Source organism: Triticum aestivum, chromosome 2A (genome assembly GCF_018294505.1).
Source record: "Triticum aestivum cultivar Chinese Spring chromosome 2A, IWGSC CS RefSeq v2.1, whole genome shotgun sequence".
Taxonomy (NCBI): domain Eukaryota; kingdom Viridiplantae; phylum Streptophyta; class Magnoliopsida; order Poales; family Poaceae; genus Triticum; species Triticum aestivum.
This window is the reverse complement of record NC_057797.1, coordinates 519,978,154-519,992,205: the sequence shown is the minus strand read 5'-3', so window position 1 is coordinate 519,992,205 and position 14,052 is coordinate 519,978,154.

Below are 14,052 nucleotides of genomic sequence, written 5' to 3'. Positions count from 1 at the left end.
GCTACTAACTATGGACCCGAAGGTCTGAGGTAAACTACTCACACTTCATCGGAGGGGCTAGGATGATGTAGAAGCCCTCCGTGATGACGACCCTCTTCCGGTGGAGCTCTGGAACAGGCCCCAAGATGGGATCTCGTGGATACAGAAAGTTGCGGCGGTGGAATTAGGTTTTTGGCTCCTATTCCGATCGTTTGGGGGTACGTGTGTATATATAGAAGGAAGGAGTACGTCGGTGGAGCACCGAGGGGCCCACGAGGCAGGGGGCGCACCCTAGGAGGGGCGCCCCCCACCCTCGTGACCGCCTCTTTTGTTCCTTGGAGCAGGGTCCAAGTCTTCTGGATCACGTTCAGTGAGAAAATCACGTTCCCGAAGATTTTATTCCGTTTGGTCTCCGTTTGATATTCTGTTTCTCCGAAACACTGAAATAGGCAAAAAAACAACAATTCTGGGCTGGGCCTCCGGTTAATAGGTTAGTCCCAAAAATAATATAAAAGTGGAAAATAAAGTCCAATATAGTCCAAAACAGTAGATAATATAGCATGGAGCAATCAAAAAATTATAGATACGTTGGAGATGTATCAGTCTGCTACATTTTCATTGTGTACGTGGACCCATCCGTGTCATACATGGACTACATGCATGCTGTATTCGGCTAGTAGGTGGCGGCATAGCTGTGGCCAACCTTTGGAGTGGAATACAACAACCTCACCACATAATAGTATGTTGAACAACAAGTTTACCTTGGAAATACCAAGCTGATGTTCATTTTATTTCTTTCTGACTTCTCCTAACAAAAAACCTGAAAGTTAGTTGTGGTACACGTACACAAAAAATGGAAGACATGATACTGCCACTACCAGTTGCGATGAGATGAAAGAAAAGATGGCTACCATTATTGCACCGGGCTTACTAGCTACTCGAGTAATACTATCCGTTTTCAGTTCATGGCGCTACCATAGCCCAATCCACCGAGAATGACCGCACTGCCGATGGTGTTGTACATTAATGTAGATGCTCGTGTTTACCAAATCACACGACATCGACTCCTATATCATTTCAAATGTTTTTTAGCTAGTGATAATAACATACATAAATGGTGGTAATATCTAGTCGTAGGATGCAACATAATTTATATGTTACCCTTTAATACTTGTTGTTTTAACTTCTTGCTCTAATCATGTTTTACTAACTTTAACTTTTAAGGATCTACTCGAAACTACAATGGCACAACAGGCATCTTTTAACAAACTTGTTTGTTCCACCGATTTGTTGTTGTAACTTCTTGCCCTAGTCATGCTTACTTACTTACTCCAAGTTTCAGGATGTAACCGAAACTCAAATGACACAATAGGTACCTTTTGAAAAACTTGTTTGTTTAACTGGATTGCCGTTGTAACTTGTTACTCTAATTGTGTTACTAACTTCAACTTCTCAGGATCCAACTGAAACTCGAATGGCACAACATGTGCCTTTTGACAAACTTGTTTGTTTAACTGGTTTGTTGTTATAACTTGTTGCTCTAATCATGTTACTAAGTACAATGTTTTCAGATCCAATTGAAACTCCAATGGCACAACATGTACCTTTTGAAATACTTGTTTGTCTAAATCGTTTGTTGTTGTAGCTTGTTGTCTAATCATGTTACTAGCTTCTTTTTTTAAGATCCAATCGAAACTCTTTAACATCTTATTTGTTTAACTGATTTGCTTTTGTAACTTCATGTTGTCATGTTTTACTAACTTCAACTTTTTCGGATCCAATCGAAACTTTAATGGAACAACATGTTACCCTAGATCAAATTTGAGGTCCCTCTGAATGTAGGTTCATCACAAAGCGGTGGCACCGACCCAATCATGCGTCATGATTTGTCAAGTGTTGATGTTTCATTGGTTGAACTATCGGCGAAAAGAGGTAGTTCGAGATGAAGTTGAAATCTTGAGGAAGCAAACTGTAACATCCCAAATTTTTAATTTGGAATGTTATACACTAGATCATCAATGCATATCATATTTTCTTGCTTTTGGTTTGATCCTAGAAATTCTACGCAACTCAAGGACTCTTGGAGAGAGTTGGGGATTTCGTTATTTTCATATTTGAGTTTTCTCAAATTTTGAAAATAGGATCATTGATTTTATTTATTTTATCTTCAATTATTTCTATAATAAAAATAAGTGAGAGGAAATAAAATGAATTTCCCAAAATAAAGAAATATTAATGATTTAATAAAAAAATCAAATCGGATTTATTTTGAAGTTTTTGCTATTTTATTTGAATTTACAAAAAATTGCACGTTTTTCAAAACTGCATTTTAGGGCCAAGAAAATGTCCATCTTGTTCTAAATATTTTATTTAGACGGTGAAAATTTGTTTTGGCATTTTCAGTCTTTTATTTATTTTTCTAGGATTTTTTTCTTAGTTCGGCGGGAGTATTTAAAAAAAATCTCCGCGCCCGACTGGGCTGAAGGCCCAGCCTAGCCAGGCCGGCCCGTGCTGCCGCCGCCTTCCCCGCGCCGCGCTGCCGCCGACCCGGACTCCAAGTCCGAGCCGGACTCCTCCGCACCGCTGCCGCCTTGCCCCCTCTCCCAAGCCACCACCCCCCCCTCTTAAATACCTCCGTCGCCCGCCCCACCCCGCCACCCGACCCGCCCCACCCCGCCACCCGACCCGCCCCGCCCCGCCGCCGATAGCAGCAGCAGCAGCTGCCGTAGCCCTGCCACCCCACGCCGCACCAGAACCCCGCCGGAGCCGAGCCGAGGTAGCCGCCCCGGTTTTCTAAAGAAATCGATCCAGTTTTTTTAGAAAACCCTAGATTCGTTTTTTCAGAAATAGATTGGTTTTATTTTCCGGTTTATTTTTTTAGCGAGCGTTCGCCCATTCGTTCATTTTAACGGACGAATTCGCCGTTTAGTTTCAGTTAACGAACGTTCCTTCGTTAATCTATTCGTCAGTTTTTCTTTCTCTCGGATTTTTCCGCGGTTATTTCTGATCGCAATTTCTGATCCAATTTTCGTTCTAGTATAACTTTTTGCCCGTTTATCGGAATCAGGCGATTCAAGCGCCTGTAGTTTCGTCTCAAAACCCTCTTACCGTTTAACCTACTCCAACAAGATTTTGCTTCTGTTTTGACTTAGATCCAGATTAGTAAATGAAGTTTGTTTCTTTCGCCGTTTGACTTTCGTTACTTCATTCGATTTGATTCTTTTTGAAACCGGAGTTCTTAAGTTGAACTTTCTGGTTAGATCTCTTATTTGAGTTTTACCCGTGCATTAGATGAGTACTTATTGTATGCTTGTTTGTTTGCGATAGAGTACCCGGAGTGCGCCGCTTGCTACTTTGAATCTCTAGGTTTCGCGGATCATCAGCAAGGCAAGTAACACTTTGATCATACCTCTTTACTATCCAGTTTTTATTGCATTAGATCAATCCTCAAACAATTGCATGATTAGGATCTGATTAATATGTGGGTTTTGGGAAGTATATGAGGTAGTACATATTATCTGTTTTATTATCAAACCCTTGGGAATTACTTCTACGTTTGCCTGTTATGCCATGCTATGCTAGTAGACGTGGATTGGGTGAGTGTATCCATGACAGATGTGAGATTGTTAAATTAATGGTTTATTTAAGGTGGCAACTTAAACCCACATCTGGGTGGATTGAGGCACCTGGGTATTCCAGCGATTGCTTGTTTTTCTTTATGGACCGCCACCCAGGCTCAAAGGGATCATGAGATTATTCATACTAGAAACTTCTGTGTGCAGCCACAAGCTACTATGTGCTCTAGCATAGTTGACTAAGTCGTGCAAACTCTTACAGTGGTAGACTAGCAGATGTAGGGGATGTAGGTTGGTACTGTCTACCCGATCGTAAGGTGCTAGCGCTTCTGAAAGACTGTGTCTCGGTCATCCGTTTCTCAAACATCATGTAGTGCGAGAATCCCAACGGAGGAGATCGATTCTTGTGGGGAAAAGTGCGCAAACATCTGTAGAGTGTATAAACTAATCATAGTTAGCCGTGTCCCCGGTTATGGACGTCTTGAGTATCTAGTACTTGGATTATCATGTGAATCTCATCATGTTACTTTAATTAATATTGTTGGATTTTAATGATAATGCTTAATTGGGATTGAGAGGATGTCTATATTATCAACATTCAACAACCACCATGATAGTTAAATAAAAATTTATTCCTTTGTAGTAGGGAAAAATTGGCTTTATGCAAAAACTGTAACCATAGAGCTTTCCACAAGCCATATATGCATGTAGTATAGCTTTATTCTTTCATTACTCTCTATGTGTTACATTGCCAGCATATTCCATGTGCTGACCCGTTTTCGGGCTGCAACGTTCATGTTGCAGACTTTTCAGACGACGAGTAAGGTGCCTTTAGGTCGTGGTTCTATACATGGTGATGCCGTTCGAGTTGATGGACTCACTTATCTTCCAAGCCTTCCGCTGTTATCATTATTAGATGGCCTTAAGCCATATTTATTGTAATAAGTTCTCTTTTGAGACATTCAATGTAATAAGTGTGTGATTGCTACTCTGCTATAAATCCTTCAAGTACTGTGCGTATCAGCATTACTGATCCAGGGATGACACTGAAGCACAGAGATCGGACTGTTTGAGTTTCTCTCGGACCGTTTGAGATCTGGTCGCTACAATGATGGTGACCTGCTTTAGTTAAGAAGATGTGTTGCAGTTCCCCGCAAATAATAAGAAGTGGTGCAGTACACAGCATCTCTACACCCTCAGTTTTTTTGGACATGCAGTCGGTAGCATTGGCCTAGCCTTGCAGGTGGAAACGACAAGGAAGTGGATTTGTATGGTGGAAGCCATTAAGAAAAGAAACTCAAGAGATTTCCGTGTATTTGCATGGTGGAAGCCATTAGAGCATCTCCAATAGGTGGTTCAAATTTTGGCGGTTCAAAACCGGAGATATAAAATTTGGACCGTCAAAAAGTGCATTTTGTAGTTCCGAAAAATGCTCAACTACAACAGATGTTCCAAATCAATGGTCCATAAGAACAACTCCAATAGATAATCCAAACCAAAGATTTAAAAATCAGAAAACGGCCGCGCGGCTTCTGCCAGCCACTGTTCAGCCGCGGTTTTGCATTGAAATAACATCAAAGATTTGAAAATAAAGTGCATCATCATCATAGTTTCAATCAAAAGTGCATCATCATCATAGTATCAAATCCCTCTATAAAAACATCGTCTCAATCAAAGTTTTTCGTCCTAGAAATTGAAATGCACATGAATATTACTCATGAGGGTCATCAACACCACCGGCGTTGTGAACCGTGGTACGATCATCATCTTCACCACCGTCTTTGTCGATGTTCCCATGGCACCTCCCATGCCTCCTCCCATGCCTCTTCCCATGGCACCTCCCATGTCTCCTCCCATCATCATTTGCCTCATGAGCATTTGCTTCTTCATGAGCATTTCATCGCGACAAAGTTCAACATATGCCTTTGCCTTGGCATCAAGAGTTGATGTGTCCATAAAGCCCTCATTGTCCACATCAAGATTGTCATCATCATATTGGGTTTCATATTCTTGTGATGCATACATGTAATCATCATTTGCCACATTTGTCGCGTGCATGCAAGATTCATCATCAAGACTACAATTGGATGCACAAACAATCAAGAACACATACAATTTGAAACAACATATGAGAGCACAACCGGAAAATTTATACCTTTGCGGCATTTCGTCGAACATGTTGGAGGCGGTGGCCGTCGGCGTGGCCACATCTTCCTCCATTGCCGATGGTGGCGGCGGGGGAGGTTGAGGAATGGATGTGTGGCTGTTGGAGGAGGCCGCCGGCCGCACCGGCTGTGAGTTGTCGCCCCGAGCCGCCGCGGCCGCCTTGGAGACCTTCACCGACCACGTAGAACTGTCGGTCGGGGTTGCGGCTGCGGTTGGCCGGCCGTTTTCCGCCGCCTCGTCCCTTCGCCGGCTTCGTTGCCGGCGCGGTGGCCACCGGCCGGGATGGCGCGAATCCAAGCCGGCGGGCGGGGGGCGACGGCATGGCAGCGGTTGCGGGCGAGATGGCAGTGGCTGCGGCCACGTGGGTCAGCCCACCGGTTGCGGCGGCGGCGGAGGAGAAGGCGGCGGGGTCGTCGCCTTCGGCCATGGCGGCGCCGGATGGTGGGAGGCGGCGGCGGCCGGGCGGGTTGCGAGCGGGCGGACGGGCGCAGGCGGGCGGGAAAGGAAAGGAGCTGGCGGTTGGGTGTTCGCGGGCGGCAGCTGATTTTGGACCAGATGCACCTTGTGATATAAATTTGCACCATGAGGTGTTGTATTTACATCACGAAGATGTCATGGGCCAATTTTTTTACATATGAACCGTCTGTTGAAGTAGCATTTTTTGTCCCAGACAATCTAAAAGTTAGGTATTTTTATATTTGAACTGTTTATTGAAGATGCTCTTAAGAAAAGAAACTCAAGGGATTTCCGGGTATTTGCATGACGGAAGCCATTAAGAAAAGAAACTCAAGGGGATGTACCAACCAATGGAAATGGATGGGTGTCTGTCCCGGTCAGTTTCAAATGCATTTGTGGCTGCACCTTGGGAGTGTTGGGGAACGTAGCAGAAATTCAAAAATTTTCCTACGTATCACCAAGATCTATCTATGGAGAGACCAGCAACGAGTAGAAAGGGGAGGAGAGTTTGCATCTACATACCCTTGTAGATCGCTAAGCGGAAGCGTTCAAGTGAACGGGGGTGATGGAGTCGTACTCGTCATGATTCAAATCACCGATGATCAAGTGCCGAACGGACGGCACCTCCGCGTTCAACACACGTACAGCCCGATGACGTCTCCCACGCCTTGATCCAGCAAGGGAAGAGGGAGAGGTTGAGGAAGACTCCATCCAACAGCAGCACAACGGCGTGGTGGTGGTGGAGGAGCGTGGCAATCCCGCAGGGCTTCGCCGAGCACCTACGGGAGAGGAGATGTGTCACGGGAGGGAGAGGGAGGCAACCAAAGGCCTTAGGTCTGATTGCTCCTCCTTTTCCCCACTATATATAGGGCCAAGGGAGAGGGGGAGGGCGCAGCCTTGCCCCCTCCTCCAAGGAAGGGGTGCGGCTAAGGATGGGGAGGAGTCCATCCTCCCCAAGGCACCTCGGAGGTGCCTTCCCCCTTTAGGACTCTCCCTTTTTTCTTCTCTTGGCGCATGGGCCTCTTGGGGCTGGTGCCCTTGGCCCATGTAGGCCAAGGCGCACCCCCTACAGCCCATGTGGCCCCCCGGGGCAGGTGGCCCCACCCGGTGGGCCCCCGGGACCCTTCCGGTGGTCCCGGTACAATACCGATGACCCCGAAACTTGTCCTGATGGCCGAAACAGGACTTCCTATATATAAATCTTTACCTCCGGACCATTCCGGAACTCCTCGTGACGTCCGGGATCTCATCCGGGACTCCGAACAACATTCGGTAACCACATACAAGCTTCCTTTATAACCCTAGCGTCATCGAACCTTAAGTGTGTAGACCCTACGGGTTCGGGAGACATGCGGACATGACCGAGACGTTCTCCGGTCAATAACCAACAGCGGGATCTGGATACCCATGATGGCTCCCACATGTTCCACGATGATCTCATCGGATGAACCACGATTTCAAGGACTCAATCGATCCCGTATTCAATTCCCTTTGTCTATCGGTATGTTACTTGCCCGAGATTCGATCGTCGGTATACCGATACCTTGTTCAATCTCGTTACCGGCAAGTCACTTTACTCGTTCCGTAACACATCATCCCGTGATCAACTCCTTGGTCACATTGCGCATATGATGATGTCCTACCGAGTGGGCCCAGAGATACCTCTCCGTTTACACGGAGTGACAAATCCCAGTCTCGATTCGTGCCAACCCAACAGACACTTTCGGAGATACCTGTAATGCACCTTTATAGCCACCCAGTTACGTTGTGACGTTTGATACACCCAAAGCACTCCTACGGTATCCAGGAGTTACACGCTCTCATGGTCAAAGGAAGAGATACTTGACATTGGCAAAGCTCTAGCAAACGAACTACACGATCTTTTGTGCTAGGCTTAGGATTGGGTCTTGTCCATCACATCATTCTCCTAATGATGTGATCCCGTTATCAACGACATCCAATGTCCATAGCCAGGAAACCGTGACCATCTATTGATCAACGAGCTAGTCAACTAGAGGCTTACTAGGGACATATTGTGGTCTATGTATTCACACGTGTATTACGATTTCCGGATAATATAGTTATAGCATGAATAAAAGACAATTATCATGAACAAGGAAATATAATAATAATACTTTTATTATTGCCTCTAGGGCATATTTCCAACAGTCTCCCACTTGCACTAGAGTCAATAATCTAGTTCACATTGTCATGTGATTAACACTCACAGGTCACATCGCCATGTGACTAATACCCAAGAGTTTACTAGAGTCAGTAGTCTAGTTCACATCACTATGTGATTAACACTCAATGAGTTTTATGTTTGATCATGTTGCTTGTGAGAGAGGTTTTAGTCAATGGGTCTGAACCTTTCAGATCCATGTGTGCTTTACAAATCTTTATGTCATCTCCTAGATGCAGCTACCACGCTCTATTTGGAGCTATTCCAAATAACTGTTCTACTTGCAACTATTCTAAATTGTTGCCCCATTGTACGTATCCGGTATCTCTACTTAGAGCTATCCGGATAGGTGTTAAGCTTGCATCGTCGTAACCTTTACGACGAACTCTTTTACCACCTCCATAATCGAGAAAATTCCTTAGTCCACTAGTTACTAAGGATAACTTTGACCGCTGTCCTGTGAGCCATTCTTGGATCACTCTTGTACCCCTTGACTGACTTATGGCAAGGCACACTTCAGGTGCGGTACACAGCATAGCATACTGAAGAGCCTACGTCTTAAGCATAGGGGACGACCTTCGTCCTTTCTCTCTATTCTGCCGTGGTCGAGCTTTAAGTCTTAACTTCATACCTTACAACTCAGGCAAGAACTCCTTCTTTGACTGGTCCATCTTGAACACCTTCAAGATCATGTCAAGGTATGTGCTCATTTGAAAGTATTATTAAGCATTTTTGATCTATCCTTATAGATCTTGATGCTCAATGTTCAAGTAGCTTAATCCAGGCTTTCCATTGAAAAACACTTTCAAAATAACCCTATATGCTTTCCAGAAATTCTACGTCATTTCTGATCAACAATATGTCAACAACATATACTCATCAGAAATTCTATAGTGCTCCCACTCACTTCTTTGGAAATACAAGTTTCTCATAAACTTTGTACAAACCCAAAATCTTTGATCATCTCATCAAAGCGTACATTCCAACTCCGAGATGCTCACTCCAGTCCTTAGAAGGATTGCTGGAGCTTTGCATACTTTTTAGCATCCTTAGGATCGACAAAACTTTTCTGATTGTATTGCATACAACCTTTCCTTACGAAAAAGTAAGGAAACTTGTCTTGACATCCATCTGCCAGATTTCATAAATGCAGCTAATGCTAACATGAATTCGACGGACTTTAAGCATCGCTACGGATGAGAAAATCTCATCGTAGTCAACTCCTTGAACTTGTGGAAAAACTTTTCGCCACAAGTCGAGCTTCATGGACGGTGACATTACCATCCACGTCCGTCTTCTTCTTAAAGATCCATTTATCTCAATGGCTTGCCGATCATCGGGCAAGTCCACCAAAGTCCATGCTTTGTTTTGATACATGGATCCTATCTCGGATTTCATGGCTTCTAACCATTTGTCGGAATTTGGGCCCACAATCGCTTCTCCATAGCTCGTAGGTTCATTGTTGTGTAGCAACATGACCTTCAAGACAAGACTACTGTACCACTCTGAAGTAGTACGTATCCTAGTCACCCTACGAGGTTTGGGAGTGACTTGATCTGAAGTTTCATGATCACTATCATAAGCTTCTACTTCAATTGGTGTAGGTGCCACAGGAACAACTTCCTGTGCCCTGCTACACACTGGTTGAAGTGATGGTTCAATAACCTCATCAAGTCTTCACCATCCTCCCACTCAACTCTTTCGAGAGAAACTTTTCCTCGAGAAAGGACCCGATTCTAGAAACAATCCATATTGCTTTTGGATCTGAATTAGGAGGTATACCCAACTGTTTTGGGTGTCCTATGAAGATGCAATTTATCCGCTTTGGGTTCGAGCTTAATCCTGAAACTTTTCCACATAAGCGTCGCAGCCCCAAACCTTTAAGAAACGACAACTTAGGTTTCTCTAAACCATATTTCATACGGTGTCATCTCATCGGAATTACGTGGTGCCCTATTTAAAGTGAATGTGGTTGTCTCTAATGCCTAACCCATGAACGATAGTGGTAATTCGATAAGAGACATCATGGTACGCATCATATCCAATAGGGTGCAGTTATGATGTTCGGACACACCATCACACTATGGTGTTCCAGGCGGTATTAATTGCGAAACAATTTCCACAATGTCTTAATTGTGTGCCAAAACTTGTAACTCAAATATTCATCTCTATGATCATATCATAGACATTTTATCCTCTTGTCACAATGATCTTCTACTTCACTCTGAAATTATTTGAACCATTCAATAATTCAGACTTGTGTTTCATCAAGTAAATATTCTCAACATCTACTCGAATCATCTGTGAAGTAAGAACATAACGATATTCACTGCATGCCTCGGCACTCATTGGACTGCACACATCAAAATGTGTTGCTTCCAACAAGTTGCTATCTTGTTCCATTTTACTGAAACTGAGGCTTTTCAGTCATCTTGCCTATGTGGTATGATTTGCATATCTCAAGTGATTCAAAATCAAGTGAGTTCAAACTGTCCATTTGCATGGAGTTTCTTCATGCATATATACCAATAGACATGGTTCGCATGCCTCAAACTTTTCAAAAACGAGTGAGTCCAAAGATCCATCAACATGGAGCTTCTTCATGCGTTTTATACCATTATGACTTACATGGCAGTGCCACAAGTAAGTGGTACTATCATTACTATCTTATATCTTTTGGCCTGAAAATGTGTATCACTACGATCGAGATTCAATAAACCATTCCTTTAGGTGCATGACCATCGAAGGTATTATTCAAATAAATAGAGTAACCATTATTCTCCTTAAATGAATAACCGTATTGCGATAGACGTAATCCAATTATGTCTATGCTCAACGCAAACACCGAATAACAATTATTTAGGTTTAACACCAATCTCTTTGGTAGAGGGAGCGTGCGATGTTTGATCACATCAAACTTGGAAACACTTCCAACACATATCGTCAGCTCACCTTTAGCTAGTCTCCGTTTATTCCGTAGCTTTTATTTCGAGTTACTAACACTTAGCAACCGAACCGGTATCCAATACCCTGGTGCTACTAGGAGTACTAGTAAAGTACACATTAACATAATGTATATCCAATATACTTCTATCGACTTTGCCAGCCTTCTCATCTACCAAGTATCTAGGGTAATCCTGCTCCAGTGGTTGTTCCCCTTATTACAGAAGCACTTAGTCTCGGGTTTGGGTTCAACCTCGGGTTTCTTCATTGGTGCAGCAGCTGATTTGCCGTTTCATGAAGTATCCCTTTGTTCCCTTGCCCTTCTTGAAACTAGTGGTTTCACCAACCATCAACAATTGATGCTCCTTCTTGATTTCTACTTTCGCGATGTCAAACAACGCGAATACCTCAAGGATCATCATCTCTATCCTTGATATGTTATAGTTCATCACGAAGCTCTAGCAGCTTGGTGGCAATGACTTTGGGGAAACATCACTATCTCATCTGGAAGATCAACTCCCACTCGATTCAAGTGATTGTTGTACTCAGACAATCTGAGCACAAGCTCAACAATTTAGCTTCTCTCCTTAGTTTGCTGGTTAAGAAGATCGTCGGAGGTCTTATACCTCTTGACGTGGGCACGAGCCTGAAATCCCAATTTCAGCCTCGAAACATATCATATGTTCCGCGATGTTTCAAAAACGTCTTTGGTGCCTCAACTCTAAACCGTTTAACTGAACTATCACGTAGTTATCAAAACGTGTATGTCAGATGTTCGCAACAACCACAGACAACGTTTGGGGTTCAGCACACTGAGCGGTGCATTAAGGACATAAGCTTTCTACTGATCGCATAATCGCTACTATCAACTTTCAACTATATTTTCTCTAGGAACATATCTAAACAGTAGAACTATAGCGTGAGCTACGACATAATTTGCAAAAGGTCTTTTGACTATGTTCAGGATAATTAAGTTCATCTTATGAACTCCCACTCAGATAGACATCCCTCTAGTCATCTAAGTGATTACATGATCCGAGTCAAACTAGGCCGTGTCCGATCATCACGTGAGACGGACTAGTCATCATCGGTGAACATCTTCATGTTGATCGTATCTTCTATACGACTCATGCTCGACCTTTCGGTCTCCGTGTTCCGAGGCCATGTCTGTACATGCTAGGCTCGTCAAGTTAACCCTAAGTGTTTTCGCTGTGTAAAACTGTCTTACACCCGTTGTATGTGAACGTAAGAATCTATCACACCCGATCATCACGTGGTGCTTCGAAACGACGAACTGTAGCAACGGTGCACAGTTAGGGGAGAACACTTCTTGAAATTTTAATGAGGGATCATCTTATTTACTACCGTCGTTCTAAGCAAATAAGATGTATAAACATGATAAACATCACATGCAATCAAATAAGATTAGTGACATGATATGGCCAATATCATATAGCTCCTTTGATCTTCATCTTCGGGGCTCCATGATTATCTTGTCACCGGCATGACACCATGATCTCCATCATCATGATCTCCATCATCGTGTCTTCATGAAGTTGTCACGCCAACGACTACTTCTACTTCTATGGCTAACGCGTTTAGCAATAAAGTAAAGTAATTTACATGGCGTTCTTCAATGACACGCAGGTCATACAAAAAATAAAGACAACTCCTATGGCTCCTGCCGGTTGTCATACTCATCGACATGCAAGTCGTGAATCCTATTACAAGAACATGATCAATCTCATACATCACATATATCATTCATCACATCCTTTGGCCATATCACATCACATAGCATACCCTGCAAAAACAAGTTAGACGTCCTCTAATTGTTGTTTGCATGTTTTACGTGGCTGCTATGGGTTTCTAGCAAGAACGTTTCTTACCTACGCATGAACCACAACGTGATATGCCAATTGCTATTTACCCTTCATAAGGACCCTTTTCATCGAATCCGATCCGACTAAAGTGGGAGAGACAGACACCCGCCAGCCACCTTATGCAACTAGTGCATGTTTGTCGGTGGAACCGGTCTCACGTAAGCGTACGTGTAAGGTTGGTCCGGGCCGCTTCATCCCACGATGCTGACGAATCAAGATAAGACTAATAACGGCAAGCATATTGAACAATATCGACGCCCACAACTACTTTGTGTTCTACTCGTGCAAAGAATCTACGCAATAGACCTAGCTCATGATGCCACTGTTGGGGAACGTAGCAGAAATTCAAAAATTTTCCTACGTATCACCAAGATCTATCTATGGAGAGACCAGCAACGAGTAGAAAGGGGAGGAGAGTTTGCATCTACATACCCTTGTAGATCGCTAAGCGGAAGCGTTCAAGTGAACGGGGTTGATGGAGTCGTACTCGTCGTGATTCAAATCACCGATGATCAAGTGCCGAACGGACGGCACCTCCGCGTTCAACACACGTACAGCCCGATGACGTCTCCCACGCCTTGATCCAGCAAGGGAAGAGGGAGAGGTTGAGGAAGACTCCATCCAACAGCAGCACAACGGCGTGGTGGTGGTGGAGGAGCGTGGCAATCCCGCAGGGCTTCGCCGAGCACCTACGGGAGAGGAGATGTGTCACGGGAGGGAGAGGGAGGCAACCAAAGGCCTTAGGTCTGATTGCTCCTCCTTTTCCCCACTATATATAGGGCCAAGGGAGAGGGGGAGGGCGCAGCCTTGCCCCCTCCTCCAAGGAAGGGGTGCGGCTAAGGATGGGGAGGAGTCCATCCTCCCCAAG